The 13,928-nt window shown below is 33.5% G+C and overlaps 1 pseudogene; it reads left to right on the top strand.

Annotated features, from left to right (window-relative positions):
- The first annotated feature begins 1,168 nt into the window (after positions 1–1,168).
- LOC133857481 (receptor-like protein kinase 5) lies at positions 1,169–12,523 on the top strand (annotated as a pseudogene).
- The last annotated feature ends 1,405 nt before the right edge of the window (positions 12,524–13,928 follow it).

The following is a 13,928-nucleotide window of genomic DNA, read 5'->3' as shown; positions in this document are numbered from 1 at the left end:
ATCATAAGGTGAGATGTTCGGTTTAGTTGATGTGATAGAATCTTTAGGATTTGATAAGGGTTGATGAGATATTATTTCTATTTTTTAGGTTTCAATTATCTCTTTGTACTTTGAGTCTATATAAAAGATCGATTATAATTATCACTAAGGGTATTATAACTTTTAATATAAAATTCTTACAAATTAACGTGGCAGCATTAAAATGTGAATTGTCACGTTACGTGATAGATTATATGGCAAATATTACTTTTACAAATTGACGTGACAGCTCACATGACATTGATTATGTTAGCTACTAAAATGTGATAGTATTATCACATGACTTTCATTTCCAAAAGAATGCGAACGGCCATATTTCTTTAATTTGATGTTCAACTAGCCATAGTCCTTTATTTTAGGGGGTAAAATTGGCCAAATGAAATAGAAAGGAGCCTATTCAATGCAATCATTGCTTAATGTGAAATGAAGAAATTCGAGGAATGGGGAGATTGATACATTATTTGCTTTATAGTTTTTCGCGCTAACACCCTTTTCCTTAGGCAATTATGTTTAGTTAAAATAATTTTAAGATGCTCAAAATTATGAGTATATATGCAAGCAGATATTAACTGTATTTGTTATCTACACATGTGAATGTAGTTAGCAAAAAATATTATTCGCATGTGCGGATGCGAATAGCGGTTTTAGGTAAGTGAGTGCAACCTTTATATATATATATATATATATATATATATAATTTTTTTTATATATATTATAGTTAATATATTCAACACAAAACAACGCCATTAACATTAAGTTATGAATAAGTTATATTTAGACAATTTATGTTTTTTATGTTATGAATTTGTAAAATATATATATTGGATTTATAATTTATGTTTTTTTAATGTTTGCTGACTTGATTGTTATGCTCATTGAATTATAGGATAAAAAACATAAGGGTGTTTCTTGTGAGCATTGATTACTATGAATATTTTGAGGTTATATCCACCATGTTAGCATAATATAAATCAAATGCTAATTTTAATAAGCAGCGGAATAATTATAAATACCTCTAGCCATTGCTTTGTTCAAATGAAACAAATAAATTTTTCTGCAACAACATGGATTTTGAAAAACATAAAATTAGAGAGAAGATCTTCTGACCTATGCCTACATGTGCTAATAGATGGATACACATGACTCTTTATATAGGTAAGCCAGGGTCCCCTCATATTCATTATTTAGTTGATTTTCTTTCTTCCATCAATGAATTAAATCAGAAACATAAATATAAAACCGTTATTATCATTAACCATAATGTGGAATATAAAAAACGTTTAAATCATATTGAATACAATTATTATTATAATTACTGTTACAGTAATTATTTAGCCGTTACCGATACAACTATTAAATGTGGCATAGGGACACATATGTAATTTCTTACATTCTCTCACTTGGCCCTTATGACACATATAATTCTGTATAATGTTCGATTCTTCAATATGACCATTACTTTATTTATTCCAACTATTCATGAAATACTCTCACTCACTCAAGGAATACTACACATGAATCATGGTGATAAAACTTTATATAATAAGTTGTTCCTTCCATGCATTACATACATATATCATATTCCCTAAATGAGCATTATATGAGCAATCAAACTTTATGAATAAACTTCCTATAAGTTATTCAGGTTCAACGTTAAATTTATCCCCATGATAAGGTAACAAATGTGCACAAAACTTTATTAACAATAACTTCATGTCTATAGACCAAATAGAGAGAGACTAAGCAAAATTGAATTAATGAATTTCATATACTCCGTATGACTTTATACTTTCTTTACCGGTAAACTTTTAGTCATTGGATCCGCAATCATTAATTCAGTGCTTATATGCTTAATAGACATTTTATGTTTCTTTAATGTTCTCTCGTACTGAGATACTTGATGTTGATATATTTATTTCTGCTTCTACTTATAAAAGAATATTACAGTTGAATTATCGCAGAATATCTTTATGGTCTAACTATAAATCGACAATCTTGAGACTTTTAACAAAATGTGTCATCCATCATGCTTGTGTAGTAAATTCATAGCATGAAGAATTTTAACTTTCTTGGTAGACGTAGCAATTAAAGTTTGCTTACTGTATCTTTAGGATATATCCCTCAATAAGAAAATATATACTATAAAGTAGACTTTCTACTCTCTATACAGTCAGCAAAATTCAAAATCTGAATAACCAATCACCACCAAATGGTAAGTTTATCTTTAGGTTAAGTTGTACTTCTTAGTTCCTTGCGTATATCACAAGACTTTATTTGCAGCACTTTATTGACCCAATAATCTTACTGTTAGTCCAATGGTTAAGTCTAGTGCAAGTCTATGTTTGCATTAGGTTGCATAATGTAGATGCTTACAAAAGACCTTTCATCTGCCATTGTTCCAATACATTTTGGGACAATAATCTGTATTGAATTTGCTCATTTTTGTTGCTACTGAAGGTGCAAAATCCTTCATTCTAAAATTTTCCAAAACTTTTTCAATGTAGACCTTCCGAGACAATTATGTTAATGTTCTTTATGTCTCAGTGAATCTCTATATCAAAACACATAAGAGGTTTCACCAAAATCCTTCATTTCAAAGTTTTGTGAAATGAACTTCATGTAGCAAACCTAAATCACCACTTACAAAAATAATATCTACATATGGGTCTAGAAAGATTACTTTACTCCTACTGACCTTAAGTTATATATACTAATTAACAAGGTTTTCAATAAACAATGAAGCAATAACCTTGTAAAAAGCATATCACCGATGAGAGATCTGTCACAGCCCACATAAATAGAATTATTTAATTTTGAAGCATTCTGATTGTTATTTATAAAACCTTTTGGTTGTTTCATATAAACCTCTTACTTAAGATCCATATCAGGAAAGTTGCTCTCACATCCATTTGATGTAGCTCTATGTCAAAATGAGCTACTAATGTTATGATTATCTTAATGAACCATTCTTCGACACTGGAAAGAGTGTTTCATGATAATCAATGCATTATTTATGAGTAAAACCATTGGCTACGAGTCTAGCTTGACTTTTTAGCCATGGATTTATCCCTTACATCATGGCATTGAACCACAGTGTGGAGTTATCTCCACTCATGACTTGTGAAAACAATTTGGATCATCCTTAGCTCCGACATCAAAATCAGACTCTTGAGGCATACAACATAATCACTATAAATTGTTGATCTCCTTATTCTATAGGATTTTCTTAATTCTACTTCCTCTGTATTTTGCAAAGTCTAAGTAGATTCAAACTGAACCTGTTTTTCGTGAGTTGATAATTCTAAAACTGATTGTAGCTTAGGATAATCAATTTGATTTTCCATAAGTACAATCAAACATCCTTCATATAAAGGACCTTTAGTCAACTCTCGTGTTTCCTTAAGTAAAACCTTTGAGGATAAACACTACCACTAGATTCAACATCCTCTAGAAATTTTACAATCAACAACTCTAGAATTATATGAAGGGTAATAAAACATAAAAACCCCTTATAGTTTACTGTATAGCCTATAAAAGATCCGATGGTTGTCTTTGAGTTTAATTTCCTTAGGAGAGGATTGTAAATCCCCTCTTTAGTAAGGCAACCCTAATGTGTAAATAATTTAAACTTGGCTTTCATCTATTTCATACTTTAAAAGATGTCTTAAGAACAACTTTAGATGGAATCATGTTTAACATATACAAAACGGTCTTCAGGGATTTACTCTATAAGTGTAATAGAAGATTAGTATTACTAATCAATTCCCCTTTTGTGTGTACTTACCATAATACTCTTTGCCTATATCAAATCTTATGATCTTCATGTTGTTTCTCTTCTTCTACCTTATAGGTATTGAAAACATTCAATACCTCAGCCTTATTATTTTAGAAGATAGAGATACATAAATCTTATATGGTCATCACTAAAAGAGATAAAAAAAAAATATATCTGACCATTTAGGCAGTGAGTATGAAAAGGTCAATACCTATTAATGTGCATCATCTCAAGAATTTCAAAAGGCTCTCTTTAGCATCTTTAGTGGTCTTGTTGGTATGATTTCCCTTATGCAGTCCACACAAATACCAAAGTCAATAAATTATTATTTATTAACTTTTATTTTCTTTATGGAGATATATTTAAATCTCCAATGACATAATAAGAGCATTTTACATTCACACGACTCCACTTTACGTCAACATCAATATACAGAAATAAACAATAAATTTGCTTCAAAGTTGTGATATAGAATAATTTTAATAAACCATCAACTAATATTCCACCCTAAATAAAAATTTCATATTAAAAATTGAAATTTTATTTAACAAGCTAAAATATAAATTAAATTTTTCTTGAAAATTCTAGAATATTTAAAACATTATTGAGGTCTAAAAAGAACTGAATTTTAAAATTAATCTATAAATCCCAATAACCTTCAATTGTAAACACGTGTTATTTATTTTAAGAAAACTTTGCATTGTGTTGACAATGTGGATTGTTAACCAGAATCAATCCACAACATATTTAAAGGAGTCAATAAAGGAGATTCACTACACACTAGATATATAAGATTTTCTTCATTTCAAGTCATTTATCTTACTTCATGCAATTTTTCTTTATATGCCCTTATGTTTTCTTTATTGCAGGAGAAATAGGTATCTTGACTGCCAAAACACTTTATTTGCACCTTATTCTCATGCTTTAAATGTTGGGCACGATTACCTTTATTGGTCTTTACCTTAACATGAGTAACTATGTAAAGACTTTCTGGATTCTTTCATCTTCTTGAACACACATGGTTAGAAATTCCTTTAATTAACCAATTATCCTTATGTGTGCCACAAGATAAAATACCATAATCAGAAGAAAGAATTCAAAATGAAATATATACCAAGAATGACTTAAATAATTTCATCATTTAGGAACTTAAGCTAACGTATCATATCCTTCATTCCCATAATGGGATTAAAAATATTTTTGAGACTATAAAAGCCTTTTTCTAGTCAGAAAAATTACTAGCATAAAGTATTGGAACATACAACTACTAAAAGTAGAGTGATAGGAATAGTTGTAATAACCAAGAAAATAAACAAAAGAATAATTTAATACTATGAAATAACTTTATTTTAAATTAGCCATTGCCAATTTAATAGTAAATAGTAAATTTCAACATACCTGTGGGCAAATGTTGCATCATGCATGAAATTTACCCTTTATTAATAAGACTAATAAATTTAAACATTAATAAATAAATTCTCCGTACCTATGGGCCTAAGAGAAACTTTACTTTTAATCCTAAATTTGTTATCTTATTTTAATTAAGTCATAAAAATAAAAACGTCACTTTGGGGATAAGCAATTAAATTTATGAGTAATTACAACATGATGTTAATTTTTCTATATGAAGTTCAAATGTGTACGACTTTTATGTAAATATTATAAAATTAGGATGTTGTGGCTCTCCAAAAATCATAATAATTACGCTGCAATTCATGAACATCTAATAAAATTCTTTACGATGTTCATACGTGTAATCTTGATGTAATTATCAATAAAAATGGGATGTTGTAGCTCTTTCAAAATTATTATGATAATTACGTGTGTGTAATCTTGATGCAATTATCATTCAAAATTGGGATGCTTTGGCTCTTCCAAAATTATCATAATTATTACGACGTCATTAACATCTAACAATTTTATAGATGCCCATAAATGGTCCCAAGAATATAACAAACCAATACTAAATGGGGTAAACATCATTCTCTAAGGTGGAACCAGGTGAGTTTTCAAGAAAGTGAGGGAGATTACAAGGACACACTTAAATCCCAAGACTTTACTAGCCAGAACTTTTATAGACATTGCATTATTGGATATTATTGTAAACATACCAGCTTACATGGAATGATTATTCTTAGGTTTAGGCATCAAGCAATTTATATTTAAAATAATATAAATTAAACAATTAAATATATTCCTTGGCTCATGAATTAAAGAAACATTAATTTTAATACAAAACAATATAAATTATAAGAGAAATAAAATTGCAATATGAAGACATAATAAATCGCATGACCCAATAGTTTTAGTAGTCTTGGACCCTTTGGAGAGCCCAAGTTCTAAACCCCACATCACATGAGCTCAATTTTTTTTTTTTTTTTTTAAATTTGGATGGACAACTTAAGAGATTGGGCTGCTGAATAGTAAAATTCGGATGGGCCACACTTGGGCTTTTGGGCCAACCCACTTAATGACCCAATTATTTATTTATTTATTTATATATATATAACTGGATCGGGCTTAATTGGGTTGAAATAAACCCATACCCAGTAGTCCAACAAACTAGACCCGAATTTTATAAGGTTGAAACCCTACCCGGATGCCCAACCCATTAACCCGAAAATCTATCCATTTGACCAGGAAAAATTGAGCTCATGCACCGCCTTTCTTTCCCAGGAGTAACCCTAGCCGGAAAACGTAGCCGCCGCCGCCACCCCTTCAACTTCCTCATGCACCGGCCACTCAAAGCCGCCGCTCTCAACCCCTACTGCCACCTTATGCAGCGGCACTTCGTGGCCGCTGCTCAGCGGCCACGGGTCGCCGTTTACCTAAAATCAGGTGGCCCACAAGGGCCGCCGGTGCTTTCACGGGGAGAGGCCGCGAGAAGTGGCTTCTCCTCATGACGACAAGTTGCGTTGCTTTCACGACGACAAGTTGTTTTTTTTTTTTTGCCATAGTCAGACATCATGGCAGGCAAAAATGAGATTCCATAGTTGTTAGGATTGAATTCACCAGGACGAGAAAGCATAAAACATTTTAGGAATGTGGGATACGAGGAAACCAAAATAAAAAAACTTGAGGGCTTTGTGTTTGCGGTTATAGTTCTGTCTTTTGTACAGAATTAGTTTATGGAAATTCACAAATTCCTAAAGGTGTAGGCGTCTAAAACTAAAAGCTAGGTAGTGTGTGAATGGATTTCCATTATCTTTGCAAACGGGCCTAACAAGGTCACTACCTTTTTTTGGTTCTTTTTTTTTTTTTTTTTTTTAAAAAAAAAAAATTACAAGAGAGAATCATTTCCACTTCTGATCTAAAAGAAAGAAGTGGACGATCTTATATATTAATGAAAAATGAGTGGGCTCTCATCAGTAGACCTAAACCAAATTAAAATAGCACTGAAATAATAAAAAAGTTTAGGAAATAGGTCAAAGAAATGACCAGGTCATATCAATGAGACGCACAAAGCGGTTTGAAAAGATAAAAAAGAACAGATCAGAACAAACCCATATACATCCCACATGAAAACAACAACCACCACAAATGAATATTTATCTTAGGAGAAATGATTCATACACTCATTTCTCACAACAGCCCCACAATAAGCTGACGTGGCTGGTAATATTTTATTATTTTTTTTGTTTTGTTTTATATCTTAGGAGAAATGAATATTTTATTATTATTTTATTATTAATGAAAAAATAATAAAATATTACCAGCCACGTCAGCTTATTGTGGGGATCATTTCTCTTATCTTAGTCTTTGGTCCACCTGCCTTTCTCTAAGTGCACAACAAACCAACAATCACAAGTTCATATTTTTTCAACAAATTGGATTGTAAAACATTTTTTTGACCCAATTTTCGTTAAGTGTTGCTTGCGTGCTATTAGCATGCGAGAAGCATACGAGATAATAACAAGAATTGACTTCTCATTGGAAGACAATATGGTCCCTAATTAAATCGACTGTAGTATTGAATCTTATGCACTAAATATATTTTGGTTCAATGATTCCAACCACTGCATCTGAATGGACGGAGGAATTGGTTCTCATTGACTCAAACTTTTTCTAACACCAATAATTACACTTGGAAAAGTTGTAAAGGAGACGAGAAAAAACAAAGACGTCACTAATTAGCAATTAATCTTTGAGAAATGATATGCCGATTCTGTGGTCATGCATTCTTGTGCCATTTTTGGTGCATATTGTTAAACCGCCTTAATTGACGGTCAATTTTTTTGGTATTCGTGTTAAAAATTTATAGGGCTGCGTCATTGATTTAATGCATTCTCTTTTATTTTTTATTTACTTGCACTGATGAAATTATTTTGTAGCTTTTTATTGGGTTGCCCAACCCTTTTGTTCTTCTTTATTATAATTCCTTTGTTGATGTACTTCAAAAAAAAAAAAAAAAAAATGCTATCTTTTCCATTTTTTCATGCTACTTTATACATACCTAAATTGCAAACTCTCATAAATTTTAAAAAGTTGTAATTGACCCTTCAAACTATTAGCCTATTTTATTTAGCCCTCCACCATTAAGATTTTTGGTTAAGTTATATGAAAAATTAGTTATTTGATATACACATGACCTAAAATAACAATAATACACCTTTTTTTAAAAATTTATTTTGGAAAAATGTGGTCGCCAGGAGACCCATGGCCGGCTGTGGCCTTTGGGTATCCATGGAGGAGACCTAGCCGTTGGGTCTTTATGGAGTGGAGACTCACGTCGGCCGTAGGTCACCATAGTATATATAGAGACTCAATCATTAGGGAAGAGGAGACCCAGGGCGGACGGCTATGGTTTGGTCTTTGTAGAATTTTTTATTTTATTTTAATTCAAGGGCATTATTTTCACACATTTTATAAAGGGTATAATGGACATTTCATGTGTTTGCAATGCAAGTTAACAAAAAATTATAATGGCAGCACTAAGGGGGCTAATAATTTGAGAAATTAATTACAACTTTTTAAAGTTTGAGGATAACATTGAAATTAAAGTGTAAGTTCAGGAATAAAAGTATATAGTTTTCCCTCGGTTACACGCACGTTTAGCCTGGCTCTTTTGTTGTTGAGCAAACTATCTGTGTGGCACCACACAAGGGTGGCCTTGGGCAAGTGAAATTTCATTAATAAAATAAAGGAACATCCCAACAAAGACCTATGTATAAATATTTCAGTGCAAAATAAAACCTAACATTTGAGAAAAGGCCAAAAATGACCCGGCCCAATAATTTTTTGGCACACAATCTAAGAAAGGAGTAGTTGAAAATGATAATTTTTTAGACAGTTCAATAGATGAGTTGTTTAGAAAAATGCATGTTTAATGTAACTGCCAAAAAACTTGAAAGCCATTAAATAAAGGATTTAACGCATGGAAAAATTAATTTTCGCATTCACATTATTCCACCAAAAATAAGACTCAAATCTAGCTAGTCACTTGTAATATAACATTATAGTCCATATTTTAGTACCTAATATAATAATTAAGAGTCACGTTGACTTGACTATTACTTCAATTTATAAATGGCTCCTTTGGGCAATGTTGAGATCCGAGTTAAAACAAGAACTAAAGCTCAACCCCCAAATGACGAAAACAACCCTAAAATGCATCCAATTTTCTTTCTACACCATCCTCCTCCACCTCCTCTTCTTGAGCCACACAAACTCTCAGCTCAATGATCAAGAGCAAGCAGTCCTACTGAAACTGAAGCAACATTGGAAAAACCCAGAGTCTCTCAGCCGATGGAGTACCTCATCAAACTCCTCCCATTGTATCTGGCCAGAGATCACCTGCAATACCGATGGCTCATCAGTCATCGGACTATCCCTCCAAAACATGAGTATCAACGGATCAGTCCCACCCTTCATCTGTGACCTCAACAACCTTGCAACCCTTAACCTTTCATACAACTATATGACCTCAAATGAGTTCCCACGTCCTCTCTACAACTGCTCCAATCTCCAATACCTCGACCTCTCGCAGAACTACTTCGCCGGCACGGTCCCTGTTGACATTCACCGCATGGCTCAGCTTCGCCTGCTCAACCTTGGAGCCAACATCTTCTCTGGAAACATCCCAGCATCCATCGGGTGGTTAACAGAGCTGAGGTCACTTCAGCTTTTCGCATGTCAGTTTAACGGTTCTTTCCCGCCAGAAATTGGCAACTTGTCCAATCTCGAACGACTAGAATTGGCCTGGATGACGAGGATCACAACAACGTTGCCTTCGGAGTTCACAAGACTGAAGAAACTGAAGTATCTTTGGGTGGCAGGCTCCAATTTGGTAGGAGAAATTCCAGACACGATTGGAGAAATGGCGGCACTGGAGCATTTGGATTTGTTGAGGAACAATCTGAGCGGGAAAATCCCGAGTGGTTTGTTTATGCCGAAGAATTTGAGTATAGTATATCTTTACAAAAACAAATTGTCTGGGGAGATTCCTCAGGTGGTTGAGGCTTTAAACATAGATGTTATTGATCTCTCCGAGAATTATTTGATCGAGACAATACCCGATGATTTCGGAAGACTCACCAAATTGTCGGGTTTGAGTTTATTTAAAAATCAATTATCTGAAAAAATTCCAGATAGCATAGATCGTCTTCCAGGACTGATAAATCTTAAACTGTTCAACAATAATTTATCAGGTACTCTACCTCCGGACATGGGGCGGTACTCTATGCTTGAAGTTTTTCAGGTGGCGTCCAATTATAGGCTTACTGGCCAGCTACCACAACACTTGGGTGATAATGGAAGGTTGGTACGAGTGGTAGCTTCTGACAACAACCTTAGTGGTCAACTGCCCAAGTCGCTTGGAAATTGCAATAATTTGATATTTCTTGATGTTCAGAATAATAGGTTTTTCGGGAATATTCCTAATGGCCTATGGACATTATTGAATATTGGCAGCTTGCTGTTAAGCAACAATTTGTTTACGGGTGAGCTTCCTGAGAGATTGTCACGCAATCTTTCTCTATTAGAAATCAGTCACAATAGGTTTCCAGGTAAAATTCTGGCGGGAGTGTCTTTCTGGAGGAATTTGGTGTTTCTGGACGCTAGTAATAATCTCTTAAATGGTTCAATTCCTCGAGAACTAACCGCTCTTCCACGTTTAACAACTCTTTTGCTTGATCACAATCGACTCTCAGGCTCCCTTCCATCAGATTTTTTATCATGGAAATCGCTAAATATGCTAAACCTTAGCCGAAATGCAATCTCTGGACAAATTCCAGAGGCATTTGGTTCTTTACCCGGACTTACTGTTTTGGACCTCTCAGAAAACCAATTGTTTGGTGAAATTCCAAGAGAACTTGGCCTCCTGAAGCTCACTTCAGTCAATCTCTCTTCGAATCATTTGACTGGGAGCAGGGGCGGAGCCAGCCCCCCCAAGCCTCAACGTGGCTCCGCCCCTGACTGGGAGGATACCAAGTGAATTTGAAAATGATGCATATGCCAGCAGCTTCTTGAACAATCCTCGTCTCTGTGCTAATAGGCCGTCACTTAACATTGCCAAATGCAATTCCAAACCCCAAAATTTTAGCAAAATTTCATCCAAATTACTTGCTTGGATTATTGTTTTACCAGCAGCTTTACTAGGTTTGGTAGCTTCATTCCTTGTGATTAGGATATATCGAAAGAGAGAGCAGGTATTGGAATGATCATTCCAGAGGCTGAATTTCAGAGAATCTGACATTTTGTCTAGACTGATAGATAATAATGTGATTGGTAGCGGTGGATCGGGAAAGGTGTATTGGGTTGCTATTAATCCATCTGGTGAAATTGTCGCTGTGAAGAAGATATGGAATAAGAAAAAGCTAGAACAGAAGCTTGAAAAAGAATTTCTGGCAGAAGTCAAAATACTGAGTTCAATTCGACATTCCAACATAGTGAAGCTGCTTTGTTGTATCTCTAGTGATAATTCAAAAATCCTTGTCTACGAGTATTTGGAAAATCGTAGCTTAGATCTATGGCTGCATAGGAAGAGTAGTAGAGCATCAACTATCTCAGGTTCAGTCCAGCATGTCGTCCTAGATTGGCCTAAGAGGTTTCAGATAGCAGTTGGGGCTGCCCGGGGGCTCTCCTATATGCACCATGACTGCTCACCACCCATTGTTCATCGAGATGTGAAGTCAAGCAACATCCTTTTAGATTCTGAGTTTAATGCAAAAATCGCAGATTTTGGTCTAGCCAAGATGTTGATCAAGCATGGAGAATCTGCTACAATGTCAGCTGTAGCTGGCTCTTTCGGCTATATAGCTCCAGGTGCGTGACATGAAATTTCTAAGATTCACTTTGATCATCAATTCACGATGTTCGAAATTCGCGCGTTTTCTTCTTTTCCCTCGGTAGGAATTTCAGTTTTAGTTTTTGTTGTTAACTTGAACTGCAGAGTATGCTCAGACGACACGAGTCAGTGAGAAGATTGACGTTTACAGCTTTGGGGTTATGCTTCTGGAGCTTGCAACTGGAAGAAAAGCTACTGATGGTGATGAGCACACATCCCTTGCTGAATGGGCATGGCGGCACTTTCAACAAGGGGGCCCTGTAGTTGATGCCTTGGATGAGGAGGTGAAGGAACCCCGTTACTTGGATGAAATGTGCTTTGTTTTCAAACTTGGAATCATTTGTACAGGTACTCTGCCTTCTACCAGGCCCTCCATGAAAGAGGTTTTGAATATTTTGAAGAATACTGAAATTTATCTTCCTTAAAAAATTTCATCTATGTAGTCAGATTTTTATACTAATTTATTTTTAAGTTTATTATTAAATAATAAAAAATGTCCATGTAAGTTTTTATATTTAAATTTAAATTATTTGTTTATGATATATATGTATTGTTAAATATTTTGATTATATGAAATATATAATTATAGTTATTGGAGGAGAATAACAAATATTTCATTGAGTTCCAATCAAATTTTGAATGAACATGTGTCACGGTAGATTTAACAAATATGTAATATGAAAACCCGTTGAGGACAACAAAATAAATTAAAGTTAGGCATGACAAAATAAATTGCAAGTTACATTTAAATGTTTTAAACTATAATTAAAATTTGTTGAATTGTTTATTTATTTTGTTAGTTATATTTTTAATTAATTTTCGTTCAATTTTTTTAATTTTAAATCTTGCCACTTGTAAATCAAAATTCTGACTCCACCACCGCTGCGTGTACATACAGATATCGATGCAGCATTAGTTTATGGACTTTTACAAATTCCTAAGGTGTAGGAAGGCTTTGGCAAAGTTTGATCCATTATCTTTGCAAATGGACCCAATAAAAGGAGACCCAATAAGAAAGGCTTAAAGCAAAGCTTCATCCCTTGTCATCAGAACTTACAGAAAGAGAGAGCATGTATTGAATTTGACGTAGAGAAATGATTTTTGCACATTACTTGTACGTACAATATCTTTTGTATATCACTTTTTTAAATCAACCATTGGATTTGTAGGACCCATAAGGATTCACATGTTGGTCCTACAAATCTAATGGTTAATTTAAAAAAGTGATGTACAAAATATGTACAAGTAATATGCATGTAACACATCTCAGTATATCGTGTTGCTATTAGTCCTTCCCGCAAAATTGTTGCTGTGAAGAGGTTGGATTTGGAATAAGTGAATTACCAAGTACTATTTATAATACTTGTGAAATGAAACAGAAAGGTTATAAGAAAAAAAGGTTTTTACATGACCCAAAACGTTGAGGAAGGGGTTAAACACTCAACAACTGGGAAAATAAAAAAATCAAAACAAACAAAAATCAAAAAATCAAAACAAAAAAGAAGATATGATACTATTTATAAAAGTTGATCGAGCTCCTCAAATTAGTAGAAGGACTTCTCCATTAGCTATTGGTATCAACATTAACCGAAAATGGCACACATAAGCTACACGTGCATATTTTTGTAACACTCTGCACACATACCAAATATTTAAAAATACGTATACAGATAGTGTACAAACTCCGAGATCTTCAAATATTTTAAAATAATTTACATATAAAAAAAAAAGTTAATCCTCAACAAAATATTTAAAATATACATGCATAAACCAATGCTTCATAATAAATTGTTTTCAAAAGTGTTTTAACAAAATAAATATTCAAAATGA

Source organism: Alnus glutinosa, chromosome 14 (assembly GCF_958979055.1).
Source record: "Alnus glutinosa chromosome 14, dhAlnGlut1.1, whole genome shotgun sequence".
Lineage (NCBI taxonomy): Eukaryota > Viridiplantae > Streptophyta > Magnoliopsida > Fagales > Betulaceae > Alnus > Alnus glutinosa.
This window is presented reverse-complemented; position numbering and strand designations above follow the sequence as displayed.